Source organism: Lissotriton vulgaris, chromosome 12 (genome assembly GCF_964263255.1).
Source record: "Lissotriton vulgaris chromosome 12, aLisVul1.2, whole genome shotgun sequence".
Classification (NCBI taxonomy): Eukaryota; Metazoa; Chordata; class Amphibia; order Caudata; family Salamandridae; genus Lissotriton; species Lissotriton vulgaris.
This window is the reverse complement of record NC_141700.1, coordinates 574,662,758-574,682,046: the sequence shown is the minus strand read 5'-3', so window position 1 is coordinate 574,682,046 and position 19,289 is coordinate 574,662,758. Positions and strand designations below refer to the sequence as shown.

Below are 19,289 nucleotides of genomic sequence, written 5' to 3'. Positions count from 1 at the left end.
TTTAACCCACCTTCTATATATAGGTCACCCAAAGTGATTAGACCTTTCAGTCGCCAACTCACCACTACAAGATCCCAAGAGATACTGGGGAAAAATATTGGAGCAGTCAATGGGGTATATCTAGAAACCTTTTCTAATTTATATAATTTTTTAATAGCCTTCCACACCTTAAAGGCAGCGGCAGCCACCTTGAACCTTGTGCGTTTGTAATAATTCCAGTCCATATTAAGGAAAAGACGATTTCTGTCTTCAGTACCCAGGAGCAAGCTGTATATTGAGGGCTGTAGAGCTGCGTCTGAGGGCCCCACCCCAGTAAGTAGAATATTCATGTGTTGGAGCATCCAAGCATAGTAGTATAACACAAAGTCAGGTACAGCCCACCCTCCTAGAGCCTTTGTAAATGTAAATGTACATGTATTTATATAGCGCAAATCACCGACCCGGTATCTAAGCGCTTGCTTAGGGAACCCGTCCTGGTATTCCCCTGTGAGATAACCCCGGCAGGGTATCCGCAAGGTGAAAGCCAGGCATCCCGCCGCGAGAGGCCGTTGTGGAGATTAAGAAACTATTGTCCAGAGTCGCAGAGTGTGAACCCATGAATCGAGTAGGCACCGGAGCGAGAATTGTCGAGTCCGTGGACATTTTTTTTAGGACTCAAGACCCCGCCGAGCCGGGAATTGAACCCTGGTCCCAGGCTGACCTCTGCTTCCAGGTCTGCCTCCTCTAACCAGTGAGCCACACTTCTCCTTTGGTAAGATCATGTATTTTTTAGCACGTCGCTCCTTTCCCCGCGACCATAAAAATTTCATACAAATCGACTGCAATTGTGTGAGGCTGGTCTGGGGGATCTCTAATGGTACACACCGAAAAAATACAGGATTTTTGGTAATACCATCATTTTTAAAATATTGCATCTGCCAACCAGTGTTAAGTGAAGGCATTCGGACTGGTCCAGTTGTTTGCGGATCCCAGTCAGCAACCTCTGCCAGTTAGATTGCACCATAGCAGAAGCAAAAGCTCTTATCTGTACCCCCAAATACGTAACCTCTGGGAGAACCCTGGGGTCTATAAATGATCTGATGTTTACACATAAAATCTGGGTCTTAGCAGTGTTCAATTTGTACCCGGATACCGAGCCATATACAACTGCAAGATGTTTAATCTCGGGCATCGCCACAGCAGGCTTTGGAGAAACTACAGTGACATCATCAGCGTACGCAAGTACCCGGTATTGTTGATGGTGTATTATGACTGACGGAATCCGGGAGCTATTCTCAATCATCTTTAGGAATGGGTCAATATAGAGGGCAAATAACAAAGGGGAACAAGGGCACCCTTGCCTTGTCCCCCTTTGTATTAAAACCAACGCCGATTGTAGCCCCATTGTGCAGATCCGTGCGCTTGGTTGCTGATATAGTGTCTGTATAGATTTTATATATTTTGGCCCAAATCCTCGGGATTTCATCACATCCCATAAGAAAGCCCACGAAACTTGGTCAAAGGCCTTCTCGGCATCCAAAAGAATAAGACTCAGAGCTTCTTCCATACCGTTTGCGTAGTCTATTAAAGCAAACACCCGGTTCACATGATCTGTTGTTCCGCGTTTGGGGATAAACCCGTGCTGGCGCAGAGACACCAATTAAGAAATCACTCCTGACAGCCTTGCCGCTAAAATTTTAGAATATATTTTTCGATCAGTATTTAGCAATGAGATAGGTCGATATGAGGCTGGCTGATCTGGAGGTTTCCCTTTTTTCCTAAAGACCACTATGCTTGCCTCGTCCCATGATTTAGGGTGTAGTCCAGTCTGCGCCAGTCTGAATGTAGCAAGCATGTCATGTTTCAGAGCTTAAAAAAGCATTTATAGGTCTCCAGCGGGAGCTTGTCAGGGCCCGCTGCCTTACCAGCTGGAAGCCTTCTAATTTCCGCCTCATGTTCCGACATCGTTATCGGGGCCTCTAGTTGTTCGCCTGCTTCACTATCCAGTTCATGTTTACAGTATTGAGCTAACAATATTATAGCTTTATTGACATCATACTCTTCTCTATCATATAATCTAGCATAAAACTGCCTGAATACTTCAACTATTTCAGTCTCTCTCTCAACCGACTGCCCAGCAAAATCCATAATACTGTTGATTCTTTGTGCGGCTTCCCTCAATCTCATTTTCTGGGCCAGGCCCCTGCCACTTGCCTCCCCATACTCACAGTGAAGCTGTTGTTTAATAATATATGTTTTAGCCGCTTCTTGGCTCCATTGATAATTTACCTTCGCCTTGCACCGTGCCACTTCTGCTACCGACTCCTGACTGTCTCTACTTAGATGTATATCCTGCACCAGCTGTTCTTCAGCTTCCCCTAAAGCTCTGTATAACTTCTGCAATTGTACACAAGTTTGCTTTTGCGCATGTAGCCCATAGCTGAGGACCTCCCCCCTAAATGCGGCTTCAAACGCATCCCACACTCTCCTCATCTCGGCGCTCCCCCTGTTATGGTTAAAAAACTCTGTCATCCAATTCATCATATGCTCCTGAAAGTTTAAATCCAACAACAATTTGCGATCGAAGGAAAATTCCCGGGGCTTACTGGAGAGACAGTTAGTTATTAAAGAGAGGACAACTGGGCCGTGATCAGACGTGGCTCTCGGATAAACCTGTACTTCGGAACCAGAAAGCATGTATTGTGGCGTAAAGAAATAATCCAGCCGAACTAGCTTCTGGTGAGGTGCAGAGAAAAAAGTATAGCCAGGATTGCCACCCCTGAGATAAGACCAAGAATCAACCAATCCATCATCATCATAAGGCTTTATTTCGATATAAGATATATCATAAAAGCATCACATATTTATAAAACACACTTATACATAAAAAAGTTTTTTTCGATAATACAATTACACAAAATTTTTAATTTACAAACGAAGAAAGTAGGGCAATAAATAAGAATTTTTTAAAATACAAATTAAACACATTGAGTAAGCCTTTTTGCTCTAATGGACCATGACCATGATAACAACTTTGAAAGACCACAGACGAACAATGAGCGTGTGTCTGACATTAAAATACGAAGTGCCTTGTTAATGTAATGTAATGTATGTGGTCTTGTAAAGCGCACTGCTGCCCTGAGGCGTCGTGGCGCTGTAGACCGCTGGGGAACCCATCCTGGCTATCCCTGTGAGATGGTCCCTACTGGGTATCTCCAAGGTGAAACCAGGCATCCCCGGCGAATGTGGGGGGCCGTTGTAGAGATGAGGCAAGCTAATGCCCAGAGTTGCCGAGTGTGATCCTGGTTAGAGTAGGCACCGAGGCGAGAATTATCGAGTCCGTTGACCCTGGTCCACGACCCTGCCTCGTCGGGAATTGAACCCTGGTCCCGGGCCGTTCTTCCAGGTCTGCCGCCTCTAACCAGTGAGCCACACCACTCCACTAAAGTGCCTTGTGCCCAACAGCCGACATATGGGTTTAAGCCACCTTTTCCTCAGATTTACGTATGCCGGGCAGGCAAACAGGATATGGGCTACAGATTCGATTATGGTTAGACAGATAGGGCAAAAGAGTATTGTTTGGGACGGGGGTTTCCAACGAGCAGTTAAGGCGCGCACTGGAAGGACCCCCACCCTAAACCTGAAGTACAGAGCCCTATCTGCTGATTTGCAAACAATATCTAAGTAGGGTTCCAGAAATGGCACATCTTTAAACCTCAGGAACTCTTCCATTAACCTGCCAAGAGTTGGGTCAGTACTAATTCTAAAAGCGACCCATTTCCAGTAGAGAATCTTTAGGGTTGACTTCGGGGGGGAAGACCGGCCATCCCAGGCTTCATTGAGGCCTAGTTTACCAAGCAGGGATCTCACATCTTTTAACCACTTTATTTTATGCCATCCCGTCATCGCCATGACTTCTGCTAACCCCTACGCATACTTAGCAAACTCAGGTACTCGCCACAGTCGCGCCCATAAGAGCAGCGGCCGGAGTTTTGCCAGATCTCTAATAGGATGACAACCTAAATCAAGCAGCATGGGTAACATTGGGGTGCTCTGTGGGAGTGACATTAGGTCCCTTAAGAACTTATTATCGGACCTTGTCAAATGATCTACATTAGAGGTACCCCACAACTCTGCCCCATAGAGGGCTGAACTAACACACTTCGCTTTATAAATGTCGATGACAGGGGCAATCGGTCTAACCGAAGAGGACCGCTGTTCCTTAAGAAGTGCCCCCGTAACCCTCTTGTGGCTTAACAACATTTTACAAAGATGTGGGATCCACTGCATTGTATCTGAAATTGGAATACCTAAGTAGTCGAATACAGTGACCCTTTCCAGGGGTACATGATTTAGAACCGGAGGTCGGACGAGTTTAATTGGGGGTTCAGAACCAAGTACTGTGTTTATTACTAGGCCTCGTTGGATACAGAAAACCTGGAAGTTGTCTAAAAGGCTTTGGAGGCCCACTGGGGTCTTAGATATTAAAAGCGTGTCATCGGCGAATAGGAGGGTAGGAATCCGCTCCCCCGCCAGGGATGGGGCATCTGATGTTTTTTTTAGCAGGTGCTCGACCACACCATTCACATAGAGTGAGAAGAGAATGGGAGCAAGGACATATCCCTGGCGGACCCCTCTCTCCACCGGAATACTGTTGGTTTTCTGTCCCTCAGTGCCCCACCACACTTGCGCAAAGTTTCCTTCATGAAGCCTCACTAGGATGGACAGAATGTTGGGAGGGATCCCCATATCAGCCAACACTCCCCAAAGGCGTTCTCTAGGCACAAGGTCAAAGGTAGTCTTTAGATCTATGAACGCGAAATAGAGACTGCCTTTGCCTATAAGAACTACTTTCCAGTAAATTAGCAATAATCTAAAGGCCTGCTCTATTTTCCCGGTGCCCGCCCTGAAACCCGCTTGGTAATCAGAGAGAATCTCGTTTTCTTTGGCCCATTGCAAGATTCTCTCGAGTACCATCTTTCCAACAACCTTTTGAGTGGAATCTATTAAGCTGATTGGGCGATAGTTGGAAGGGTCGTCCCTATGACCCTTTTTAAAAATGGGGACGACCTCAGCCACCTTCCACGATTCAGGGATAGTGGCACCTTTATCGATAGCGATAAGCATAGTATGGATAAGCTTTCCCCATTTCGACAGATTGGAGCGAAGCAGATCCCCGGGAATCCCATCCGGGCCAGCTGCTTTTTGGGGCACAATACAACTAATCGCATACTCGACTTCCTTGATTGTAAACGGGAACAAGGTGTTTTCTCCTGGAAGTATAAGGGAGCTACAATGAGCAGGGCCACTAGTGGCTCCTGACTGGCAGGTATACAATTTGGTAAAGTGGTCAAACCATACCTCACCGGTAATGTTGCATGTAATGAGATCGCTATCAGGCCTATTCCTAGCTCTTATAGTGCTCCAGAAGCGACCCGCATCCCTCCTAGCACTGGCCTCTTTTAGTGTTTGCCAGTACAGGTCCTCTCACTCCTTTTTAGCATTTGCTATCACCTGGTTATACTCTTTCCTAGCGTGCTGAATCAAGAATTGAGACTTTGCCTTGACTGCCTTAATTAAAGCAGACTTCTTTTGTCTGCATTTGGGTGTATACCACCCCTGCTTGGCCTTAGGCCTCTGACACCCTTCTTCCCTGCCCCCTCGTGTCTGTAGCAGGAATAGATTTCCTATTGACTTGGTGGTATTCTAGAACACTGCAGTTGCTCTAGAAGGATCAGAGTGTTCCAGAAGGATCTTGTCTAGCTCACTTTGTGTAGCTACCAGCAGTGTTCCTATGGTCAGAACTTTATTTTCATCCAGAGCAACTTTACTCCACTTAAGGCGCCTACCACAGTTAGAAGGAAAAACTTTTGAAGTGGACTTAACCTCTCTTGGGACAGCTGCACCATTTTTGCTTGGCCACAAATATTTTAGGCCCAATGAAAGTAAATTGTGGTCGCTATCAACAGTAGGTAATATTACCATATCCTGGACACTTTGCCAAAGCGTTATATCAAGGAGGATGTAATCAATCCTTGATGTATGGTTAGCCCTATTATATGTGGGAGTGCCTAGGGGGTCTTAGGCTGTTCTTCCGTTCATTGCTCTTAGGCCAAACTCCATGGTCAGGGCATTCATTTGAATTGCCCTTTGTGACCATATTTTTATTGGTTGGATTGTTAGCATTGGTATACCCCTCCTTGCATCGTCCTCAGTGAGTTCCAGGATGTCCTCTGTCGCAAGAGGCTCTAATGTGCAATTAAATCCCCCGCGACCAATACCTGCGTGCCATCACGGCAATCTCGAAGTGCCCCTTCAAGTAATGCAATTGTGGGAGATAGGGAACCACCTTTAGAGCCTCTTGCATATATATTAAATATGTCAAGGGTTCTCCCTCTACCTGGTCCTCTTAATGAGATCCCTAGGATGTTTAACGAATTGCACTGCTTTTGCGTAATGCTACAGCCCAAAGAAATGCTCACCCGAATGAGGAGCCCGCCCGAAGGACAGTCCCACCCAGACCCCGGCAGAACTGCAGGTAAGAAGTATGTGGTGTAGCCAACTCTATGATAAGGTTCCAGGCTCCAAGTCTCCTGGAAAATACAAATCATATGAGACTCCACCAAGGTATTCCAATCTGGGAGAGCTAACTTTCTAGTAATACCTTCTATGTTCCAACTGATGATCTTCATCAGTAGTCCATCAGCCACTACTTAGTCCTGGGAACAATTTGTCCGTACACTAGATGGAATCTGATGCTCTCCTGCAGTCTCAGTTGCCAAGCACAGTGGCGAAAGGACATGCAGCGAAGAAGCATTGCTCTGATCAGTAGATAGAACTGGTTAGGGCATATAAATACCTGTAGGGACGATATATGTGACCTGGCCATTAGCTGGATCAGGCCTAGACGTGGCATTATTATCTATTTCCTCCTCAACGATAGACCAGCAATCAGACTCTTCAATTTGGGATGGTAACTCTTGCCTTTCCCCTGAGTATATTGCTTCTGCAGGGGTTAGATTAAGGGGTGTAAGGGAATTCCCAAGGGATATAATTGAAGACCTACTCCATTGGGGCCTTTTGTTACCACCAGGGGCAAACAAATGATTAGTATACAGATGAACGCTGCGTCAATACCCATTATTAGTTCCATAATAAGCAGGACCTCTGCAAAAAGCAGGATTTGGATAAGCATGGGAGTCGCCAGCGAATCCTCCCCAAAATTGGTTTCCTTTTTTCTGCTCCTGGTGCCTGCCTGGTGGCCGTGAGTAAAAATAACCCAAACCATGAGTGTTGATACCACTATCATCATGTGCATTCTGCTGGTTACAGATAAAAATTTCAACTCGTGCATCCCTGAAATTAACTGAAATACAGTCACCTGGGATATCCTTAATCCTGCTTCCCACCCAACTAACTCGCCTGACGAAAAGGACATGGCCATCAAGTTGCCTCGGGAGGAGTCTATTTTTATTTAGCCAGAATGTAGGTTTGTTTTTAAGTTCGGTATATGACTCTGATTTGCCCGGCATTAGCCGCGGAACTCCCACCAAAACAACTACATAAGGCATACAGGTTGGAGTCAAGTTCACATGAGAGAAACAAGTTTCAGTGCCATGAGCTGAATCAGGCTTTAGAGAAAGATCTTTACTCTGTGTCTCTACAATACCATCAGTGCGGTCACCTTTCTGTTTACATGCAGATGCACTCTCACTGGCTCTTTTGTCCCCATTAGTCAATGGTTGTTTTGTGGGTTTAATGGCCTTTGTTTTTACTGTTGTCACTGGGGATTTAGTTCCAGTCGGGGGCCCTGGGGCAACTTGTTGGTTTAAAGTAGCATGTTTACCCATTTGCAAGGGGTCCACCGATGGAATTTTCTTCTGAGCAGCTATTACAGGACTTTTTTCAGATTGAAGCTTAATTAAGACCTTTACAGAGAAAAAGTTATCGAGTGTCCCTTGCTCAAAGCGATCTAGTCTTTCTGATAGAGTTTTTATTCTCTCAAGTACTGGTAGTATGAAGGACTTCATGATTTGCTCAGCAAGCATGTTTCCTTCAGCCACACCACAGCTCTACTTTGGACTGACCACAGCTGCGTTCACTTCACCTACAACAAGCCCACATCCAACAACCACCCCCAACCCACTCTGCAAAGAAACTGGAACAAAATCTCCATCGACCAGATCTCCTCATCGCTTCTTCAAAAGCCCCCCGCCCACTCCTCAAACCCAGACCAAGCTGCCACCAACCTCACCCAATGGTTATCCAACAGCGCCGACATCCTAGCACCACTGAAAAAACGACAAATCAAACTAGGCAGCAAGAAGGCCTCCTGGTTCAACGATGATCTTAAGAAATCCAAGAAACTCTGTCGCTCCCTCGAGAAGGCCTGGAAAAAAGACCCAACCACCAGCACCAAGGACGCCTTCAAAAACGCCTCCCGCATACACCACCAACTAATCCGAAATGCCAAGAAAGCAGCCTTCAAGGACCGTCTAGATAACAACGCCCACAACAGCAAGGAACTATTCAACATCGTCAAGGAATTTACCAACCCCTCAGCCAACTCCAACGACATCACCCCCTCTCAAGCCCTCTGCGACTCCCTAGCCTCATTCTTCCACAACAAAATTGCAGACATCCACAACAGCTTCGACAACCAACCCGAAGACCAACCCACCCAATCCCCTGCAGGACCCCCACCCCCCCTGAACATCCTCAATGACTGGAAGCCGATCTCCACTGAGGACACCATCCGTCTGATGAACTCTATCCACTCAGGATCCCCCACAGACCCCTGCCCTCACCACATCTTTAACAAAGCAGACTCCATTATTGCACCCCACCTCCGAGACGTCATCAACTGCTCCCTCAACTCCGCAACCTTCCCGGAAAGCTGGAAACATGCCGAACTCAGCGCCCTCCTGAAGAAACCCACAGCTGACCCCACCGAACTCAAAAACTATCGCCCTATCTCACTCCTTCCATTCCCGGCCAAAGTCATCGAGAAAGCTGTCAACAACCAGCTCGCTGCATTCCTCGAAACCAACAAATCCCTCGACTCCTCACAGTCTGGCTTCCGAGCCAAGCACAGCACCGAAACCGCCCTCATCGCAGCAACAGACGACATTCGAACTCTACTGGACAATGGAGACACAGTCGCCCTCATCCTCCTCGACCTCTCCGCAGCCTTCGACACAGTCTGCCATAGCACCCTTCTACAGCGCCTCAAAAACATCGGAATCCAAGGAAAAGCACTGGAATGGATCACCTCGTTCCTCTCCGGAAGAACCCAGAGAGTCCGCCTTCCACCATTCAAGTCAAAGGCCACTGAAGTCATCTGCGGCGTACCTCAAGGGTCCTCACTCAGTCCCACCCTCTTCAACGTTTACATGAGCCCCCTTGCGGCCATCACACGACAACATAACCTCAACATCATCTCCTACGCCGACGACACTCAACTGATCCTATCACTCACCAGAGACCCTAACACGGCCAAAACCAACCTACACGAAGGAATGAAAGAAGTAGCCGAATGGATGAAGCACAGCCGTCTGAAACTGAACTCAGACAAAACAGAAGTCCTCATCTTAGGTACCTCCCCCTCCGCCTGGGACGACTCCTGGTGGCCAGAGGCCCTTGGAAAAGCACCCATCCCGACGGACCACGCACGGAACCTGGGCGTCATCCTGGATTCCTCACTCTCGATGAACAGACAAGTCAACGCCGTTTCTTCATCTTGCTTCAACATTCTTCGCATGCTCAAAAAAACATTTCGCTGGATCCCTACCGAAACTAGAAAAACAGTCACCCACGCTCTGGTCACGAGCCGACTGGACTACGGAAACACCCTCTACGCCGGCACCACCGCAAAACTCCAGAAAAAACTACAACGCATCCAGAACGCCTCAGCCAGGCTCATATTAGACATCCCGCGTAAAGAACACATCTCTGACCACCTGAAAAACCTCCACTGGCTCCCCGTCAATAAGAGGATCACTTTCCGGCTCCTAACCCACGCACACAAAGCACTCTACGAAATCGGACCCGAATGCCTCAACACACGACTATCCTTCTACACCCCCTCCCGCCAGCTACGATCCTCCAAACAAGCCCTTGCCACTGTACCTGGCATCAACAAAACCACCATGGGAGGTAGATCCTTCTCCTACCTAGCAGCTAAAACTTGGAACTCACTTCCCACTCACCTTCGCCTTACTCAGAACCACCTAGCATTCAGAAAGCAACTCAAAACGTGGATATTCGACAAGTAACTCCCCACCCTTCTACAAGCGCCTTGAGACCCTCTGGGTATGTAGCGCGCTATATAAATCTTTTGACTTTGACTTTGACTTTGACTTTCTTTAGCAGGAATTAATGGGTACACTACGTTTGGGCTGGTGTTAAGTAGCTGGGCAATATTACTGCTAGTTAGTCCACTGCTTAATGGATTATTGAGGGATTTCTCCAGGGGGGGCTCAGAGGGAATCTCCATTCTTTCCCGTGATTGTGCATCAGCTGGTAAGCCTATGTCATTAATTTCAGTAGTTACAATACCTATTTCTGTAAGGTTTCTGTAAGGTTAGGAAGCTGGGGGTTTGCAGCTGCTTTTAGCTTTGGGGCAGGAGCGAGCAACGCAGGGGTGTGTTTACCCATTTTTACCACTATGAGTAGGGGAATAGAAAAACCAGATAGAAATATATACACAGATGCTATATCATCGACTGCTACTAGCAGATACCACACAAAATGCACCTCAATGAAAAACACTAGAGGATAACAGTCTTTAAACAATAAATGCTGTGTGGCTTTAAATCTTACTGCATCAGAAAGCAATCGCATGAGGGACCAGATAACAATCTAGGGGGGCATGAGTGCACAAACTCAAGAGGGGAGGCCCAGCCCGGCCTCATCCGGCCACTAACGGCCACAAACGGTCCCGCCCTTGTCCCGGGCTTAGCCCGGCACGTCCCGCGATGCGGGAGAACTCTTGGAGTTTTAAGCGCCTCCAGGCGTGTTTTGGGCGTGGCCCTGATCGGCTTCCTGGTGCCGAGGATGCTGGGAAGTGTAGTTTTCCCCTACACAGCGGCCGCGCACATGTCCCAAGTGCAGCGTCGGCGAGGGGAAGAGACAGGCAATGGCGAGGCTAACAAACTTCCAGCAAGACCCAGGTAGGTCGAGTCATGCCACCAAACCGTTGTAAAAGCTCCCTCAACCAATCCATGTGCTGTGAGAAGTGCTTGTAGTGACCTAAATACTTTTTATTTTCTTCCAGTATACACATAGCTGTCATTACACAATGCATCCGGTTGAAGGTTTATATTCAGATCCCCACATATTATTACTGGCGTAGGCCACAAAGCTAGCTCAACATTAAGGTGGTCTAACATGGCTGATTCATCAAAATTAGAGCCATATATGGAGCATAATGTGCATTTGAAAGAGTCTTCAGCACATTCTGTGATTGCCCATCTACGGCCGCTGTCCTCTAAAATCCGACCGGTACTAGTAACATGTTTCTTTGCCAAGATAGCGACCCCACGGGCAGTACAGGTTTGTTTAGTACACACTAAGACATTATACCCCAATCCCAATTCAGTTAAAAAGTTCTGTTTAGACCACACTACATGCGTCTCTTGAAGACCGATAATGTCACAGCGAAGCCACTGAAGTTCTCTAGCTACACGCTGACTTTAATTAATGGAGTTAAGACCCCTAACATTCAATGTACCTAACCTTAAGGTTCTAGCTGCCATTCCGTAATCTGAAAAAAAACAATGTCATACATCCACCGCCTTGCATACCACCAATAAAACAAAAAAGTGTGCTCATGTACTACTTTTACATTTAACCCCCCCACCCTGACTGCCACCAGCAGACCCCACCCTCCCTTCCACCCTCCCCTCCCCTACCACCCACAACAGGGCTTGAGGACACTGTCCTCAGTGATGAGAGTGTGTGTGAGTGCTCCCCCTCCACAGGAAACCCGCCAGACCGCCACCAGTGCTTATTGCTTTTCCTTCTTTTTTTCTTTTCCTTCCCACCCTTTCTTCCTTTTTTTTTCCTTTTTTTCTTCCTCCACTACTTTACATAAAAAAAAGAAAGGCAAGTCTCTGACTTGACCAGCCCCTCTATGTTAGTCAAAATTCTATATAGAATATCGAACTGTGAAGAAATCTCAGTTACAGTTAAACCTTTAAAAAAAAAGGTTTTGGCCAACCAGCTCGTTTGAATGGCTTATTTGTAAGAAGTCCTGTTAATCAGCACGGAAGCACAGTTTATGAAACATGCTGCAAGTCTGAGATTGAGTTGCTAGAGGAAAATTATAACTGAAAAATCAAACAATGTGACTAGAGTCACCCACATCAACAGGGCTCCTTATAGCGCCGAACATGCCAAAAGAAAAGAAAAAACCCACAGCAACTTAGTTTATATTTATGTCACATTTTCAGATGTTGGCATCCAGAGACTTCAAGTATTCTTGCGCCTGAACTTCAGATGTGAAATGTTTAGTCTGGCCCTTATTAATCACCTTCAATTTAGCCGGGTTTAAAAGAAATACTTGTGCACCCTTGGCTTGAAACAGTGAAATCAACTGCCGGAATTGCCATCTTTGCCGCACTGTAGATGGACAGAAATCCGGGCAAACAAAGAATTGACATCCACTACCTTTGCAGCATCTGTCTGGACGTGCTAAATCATATATTGCCTCTCTCAGTATAAAATTGAGACATATCAGAATCGCTCTCGGCTGAGCTTTTGAGCCCCCTGCTGCACTAGAGTCTCCATAATGCTTTCGCTGGGTGAAAGGGAATCTCTGCGCCCTGATGATCTTATTCTCCCACTGCCAGTCACTTAGCTCAGGGAAGGCTTCTGTAAATACTTATATAATGAACTTACGAACATCTTTCCCTTCTTTAGCCTCGGGTATACCTAGGACGCGCAGATTATTAGACCTTGTGCGATTTTCCAAATCCGTTAGTTTCCATTCTACATCTGATCTTGTTGTCTGCAGTGTCTCTATAGCTGTCTGCTGTTTAGTCAGCGAATCCTCCGCGCTAGAGATACGTTCCTCCGTTTCAGTGACTCTCGTAGTCAACTCATTGTAAGATTTTACGATGCGACGCATCGTATTTTAAAGCTTCCGAACTGCTCCCTGGGTACGACTACTTTCTGCCTTGGTCTCTGAGTGGTGTACCATAATGCTCTTGTAAATAATGTCCAGAGCAACCCCATCTCCTTCCTCTACTGCCATACCATGACTGCAGACTTGTTCTTGCTCCCCACCTTCCACGTTTTCCAGAGTCCCCCCTTCCCAGCTAGGTTGCACAAGGGGAGACATTGCATGCGGGTTTCTATCAGATTCTTGATTCCGTCTGACAGTATCTTGATCTTGATCAACAGACTGTCCCTTGGTCTGAGTGGGTGAATGCTCAAACTCGTCATCTTCCCCCACAAAATCACCTTCATCTCCCCATTCGCCAGTCAAGCTGTTATTGTCATCCTCGGAGAGAGCTGAGAGGTCTGACATCGAATAGAACTTGCCTTCTGAGATAGCTGACTCCGAGTCAATCATGTCATCATTCATTATACAAGGAGCTTTATTCACTGCAGTCGCTGCATTTACAGAGTGATTGGGAAGAGTCAAGCCATTCGTGGCCATAGAAGTGGCCATAGCAGTGTCAGTGCTGCCACTCGCTGTTAATGCAGTGCCGGTTTTCACTTTAATATTTACGTTGGTTTTCTTTAAAAAAATTGCAGGGACTGTGGGGTTCCTAGGCACACTGTCACTTCCATTTACATCTGGCCCACCTGAAGCTTGGGTAAGAACTGCGGGTGTGAGTGCCATGCTGCATGTAGTTTCCTCAAGCACACCTGTGTGCTTCCTCCAGCATTTCCATTTCGACCACCTCGAGTCGCAGGTGTAATTGGCGCCGATATGGCTGTAGTCGGCGCCCCAGCAACTGAGCTTGCATTCCGAGGTTCAGAATTTGCAGCATTTGCCGCATTAACAACATTAGCGAGATTAGCTGCATTGGCGTTAGCTCCTCGTGCTTTCGCACCTCTACCCTTCGGGGCCATACTGTTGCACCCTAACTTGGTCTCAGCAGCAAAGTATCAGCAAGTTTTTTTTTTTCAGGCCACCGCCGCCTACCCGCTTTCTGAGAACTTTTCTGGGAGCTTAATCACCTTGCCTCCGCTCCGCTCCGCTGCCCCTTGACTCCACACTGCTCCGCTCCTGGCTCTGGGTCACTCCACCTTTGCTCCTACCTCTCCCCTTTCACCTTCACTCTGTGTCTGACTCGCTGCCGGGCGCTGCTGAACTCCGTCAACAGCACAAGCTCCTCCCCACCTCCAGGCGCCCAGGCAATCCAGCGGAATCAGGCAGCGTGGTGTAGCGGTGGCTCGTAGTGCTTCCTCACAGCCTCAGTCCCGCTTCAGTCCCGCCGAAAGACTGAAACACCATACGGCATCCAAAGAGCGAGGGAAGACCCACGACCCGTATCACCATCCGTGCGTGCAGCTCTTCACAAACGGGTAAGTGGCTCTCCGGCTTTGTCCACTGTGGAGGAGAAGGAAGAAACCCACACTCACATGGCCACAGTCGCAGCCGCCATCGCTATGCAAAATCTTTTGGTGCATATTTCCCCCCCCAAAAAAATTTGGGAGTGCAGAGCTGCACCAAATTTGGCAGCGCAGCACTCTGACATTTTGAAACACAGGGATGCGCTGTATTCACAAGAGATTCCCTTAGGGTTGGCGCAAAAAACGCTGCCTAGCACCAGTGCAGCCACCATGCTGCCATGTTGCAAGGGTCCCTGCGATGCAGGGGTGATTGTTTATGTGCAGAAAAGGACACCTTCCTGCACATAAATATTCAATAATTGTGATTTGCTCTTTCTATGTATGCTGCAGAATGCAGCACACATGGTAAGGTCAGAAAACGAGGGGAACGTAATAATTTCTCCCTTTATCGCCATTCTAATGTCTGGTATTCTATGGTGTTAAGTTTTTGATTCTGCCTCAGCCTTGTAAATCTGAGGCTGTGTCAAAAAGCAATGGGTGTTGCGACAGCAACATCCATTGCATCCCTCTGTGCCAGAGAGGACAGTGGTGGCAGGGGCATATTTACAAGCAGGAGTTAAGCCACACTAAGGGGCTTAGTGCCACCTTGTAAATAGGAAAAATGGTGCTACAACACCAGAGTGTCAAAAAAGTGATGCTCCGGTGACGATATGGGGTGGTAAATATGCCCCTCTAAGTTGTGGAAATGGTTCTAAATCCAGAGGAGAATGCACCAGAGGATTTTCCTCTAATTAACTCACAGTAAGGCCTTAGACTAGTATTGCTTGAACAATGTCACTGTAATTACTAAGAGAGCAGTTGTATTATTTCTGATGGACAGAAAAATACTAATGTCTTCATATACAGATGAGTAGTAATAGGGAAGCCTCCAACGCCATCTCTCCACCCCCAACAACCTCTCAGCTCCTCAACTTAATTTGTAAATGAGGGATTCATAATTTTCCACCTTGGCCGGCTCCATCGTTAGCACAGTCTTGTTGGGCCATAGGCTGTCGAACTGCATCCTGCATGGCATTGGAAGGTCAGTGCCATTTAAGTTGATACTTCCAAAGAGCTCATGCCCAAGACCACCAGGCACATTATGGCAGGAATGTTCAAGTCAGATTGGGAAAAAAGTATGTCAGGGACATTGATATTTTGCTTTTCCAAAAGTCTTGCTTTCTGGGTGTGTTTAGAACAAACAAACAAAAATAAGCTGGGCTCACCATCTTCCTAAGGCATGGAATCGGGGCCGGCAGTGTGGCGAAAAATTAGCACCCATACATCAGGGATGCCAAAATAAGTTGCACAGCTTTGCGAAACACAGTAGGTCAAAGCAAATCCACCTCATATGATCATCTTTGTTCTTTTCTTACCCATTTCAGAAGGGTGTCAGGAGGTGCTGTGTGACCTTTCTTTTCAAAGAGATCCTCTCCAGAAGCTCTTCTTTCTCATATGTTTGGAATGATGTAAGGCCCGACCTATCATTGGTTGGCAAAGCTGTTAAAGATATCTCCGTCCTTTTCCAAGAAGTGCCGTCTGAAAACAGGGTTGAGCAGGTCTGTCAGTCTCGAGTCAATGAACGATGTGGCCCAGTGAGTCTGATGCCCCTTTTGTCTCTGGGAGAGGACTGTCTATGTGAGATGTGCATGCCTCATCAACTCTCCGGAGTTAGAAGAAAGCTAATTAACAATTATCGCAGGTTGGCCCAGCAAAAAGCCACTCTGGGCATACAGGTCTTAAAGCCGTTTTGGAGAAAGGCAGCAGCATACAACAGTTTCAAAAATCATTTTTGTGATAGTATTTTCATTAGTTATTAGAGTGTCATGAGAAGGGAATTATTAGCTGCAAGATTAGAGCCCAAGGACCTGATTTAGAGATTGGGAGATGGAGTAGAGGCATACAGGTTGGTGGAGAACTTTACCTCAACCATGTCTACCAAACTGAAAGATGTCCTCCAGCCCTGTAGACATCTCCATTCAGTAGCAAGAACCTCCACCATGGCGTGTCCTGTCAATTTTAAAAAGTTTCAAGGATGGCACCGTTAAACATGATAGCCAGCAGTCAAACATTTCCAGGGGTTGTATGATAGAAGCACGTATGTCTAAACCATGTGTGCCTCTACCACTCAGCCCAAACCACAAATGCGTCTTAACCACACATTCCTTTACCATGCATGCCGTTACCATGCAATTTCATGGTAAAGGCATGAATGGTAAATGGGTATGCGTGGCTAAGGTCGCCACTACTCTGACCCACCACCCCCGCCCTAAGCTACAATACCCCTACCTGCCCCCCACCCTGGGGCCCTATCCTTCCCACTCAACCCCCTCCCACCTCCACGTTGTCCCTAAAACTATCCCAACACCTTCCACTGCCCCTCGGCCTAAAACCCTAAACCCTAATTAAAATAACTAGCCCGACCCTCTGAGCCCTAACGACTAACTCGCCCTCTGCCATACCCTAAAAACTACCCTGAATACCAATTCCCCTCCCCTTCCCTGTGAGCATAAAACCCTGCCCCTTTACATACACTACCCCAAACCCAAAATCCCCTGCACTCCCTAAAACTACCCCAATCCTTCCACTGCCCTTACACCTCACACCCTAAACCCTAATTTAAAAAACAACCCCAACCCCCCACCTCCACTGAAACTACCCCGGCCTCCCACCAGCCCTGAAAACTACCCTGACCCCCCCACCAGCCCTTAAAACTACCCTGACCCCCCACCAGCCCTTAAAACCACCCTGACCCCCCAAGCCCTGAAAACTGTCCTGAACCCCGTGCTGAAAACTAACCCATCCCCCCTAACCCTGAAAATTACCCCTCAAGCCATCCAAACCTGGCCCTGGCCCCGGCCCCAGTCCCATTTGTCTCACTGCATCCTCTGGCTGTCTTCCTGGCATCTTCCTGCTTCGGCCGAGCAGCAGCCAGAAGCTAGACCATCACCTGCCTTAACCGCATATGTAGGCAAGAGGGGCATCGCTTGCGTAGTCAGAACACATGTGGCTGAGGCCACAGTGTTTCAACTGTTTCCCATTTCCAGGTTTATTTTTCATAAACAAACTCACAGAACAAACCTTCGGACACTAATACCCCCGTTCATAGAGTGAACTCTCTCCTAGCACAACAAACAGGGCAGATTTGGCTGGACATTCCTGATCACCCCAGTCTCGTTGACATTTTGAGATGTGATTACTGGAATAGCAGATGTGGCACACTGAACGTCCTGTTATTAACAGCAAATGATGTTGATGGACTCTTAACTTGCAAAACAACAGTGATGGGCAGTAAACATTGACACAGTATTCAAAACTGATGTTATTTCTCTTAGCTTAAGAATTTGTATTTAGTAACTCAAATATCTCCTCTGGCATGTTTGGAGACCTATTACTCCTAGGTACGCTTAGCAGATCCTTAGGAGTTGGCCTATTGCATTAGTTCCCCTTCACAACCATTTGCAATTCTAATGACGTTTTAGTCAATACATATTTACAAATGTGCTGTCAAATCTATTGTTTCACCAGTTTTATTTGAAGATTTTTTTTTTAAGGGGTAAGTACCCCCCACCCTTTAGAGAAACCTTGGAACGCGTCAGTTTCACACACTATGCTTGCTAGCATGGTCCATTGTGGTTCTTGGGGAAGGTAACAATATTTGAGGTCAGAACGTATTTTCGTTCCAAGTCATGCACTGCCAAGGCAAGCATTTATCTACTCGGATGTAAAGCTCTATGAAAAAGATGCCAAAACCAATCAAATCTTTTACTACATTAAAATGTGCCATTATGACCATACAAATCATTTGACATACTACGAGTCTAATATCATTCCTTTTCAATATACTCTCCAGATTCTCATTTGTGGTTTTAGGAATACAACTGTGTCCAAACCAATAGCTTGTATACACCCCCAGTTACATTAGAAGACAATCAGTTAAAAGCATGTTTTAATAGAAAGAATTCAAGTCTAACTGAGTCAGTTTTTACCTTAAGGTAATTGCATGAAACACAAATGACTTTCAGAATTTCTTTGGTTGATGCCACCCATCCTTCCTTCGTTTGTTTGCCTTTGCCAGTCCCCCAAAACTATTACCTGTTTTTCTACTTCTTTGGGTGAATTTATACCTATTGGGTGTCAGATTTTATGAGACGGGTGCTACCTGCTCGTTCCTCCTCTTGCAAGTACCCCCCAGTTGACCTGTTGGTCTTGGCACCCGTTATTATCATTCAGGGGTTATCAATGAACAGGGACTCTGTTAGCTTGAACACTATGATGTTGATCTATGGTCTGGCTTCACTGCTTGCTATCCAAATGGCTGTGGGTTGTTCTATGACAGGCAGCTTCACCTCCCTGATGCAGGTTGCTGGAATGATGGAGAGTCCGCAATGGATCTGTTGGCCAAAGTCTTGGGGGACGTAGGTTTAGCCCGAGGGTTGGGCCTTCCTCTGCTAGAACCTGGATTCTGAATGGATTTGGGTGCCCTACATTTATCATTCCTTCAGCTGGGCTATGACATCAGATGGAGCTATGGTTAGTTAACAGTCCTAGCATCTCTAGAGACATTGTGCATGGCTGAATTCATTAATTCAATAAAATATTTCAGACAGCTGGCCATGAAAAGTAGGAGAACAGAATTTAAATCAATATGTAGTTCAGTATGATATAGTGATCTTGTGGAATGGCTTATTAAGAACACGAATGAAACATTGGCAAATCAAATAGATGGGACCCAATTTATTTAA

The 19,289-nt window shown here is 46.7% G+C and overlaps 1 protein-coding gene across 2 annotated transcripts in view; it reads left to right on the top strand.

The window, feature by feature from the left end:
• The window catches only part of LOC147677777 (fatty acyl-CoA hydrolase precursor, medium chain-like), a 239,784-nt gene that overhangs the window by 94,840 nt on the left and 125,655 nt on the right, over positions 1–19,289 (top strand). The window lies entirely within an intron of this gene.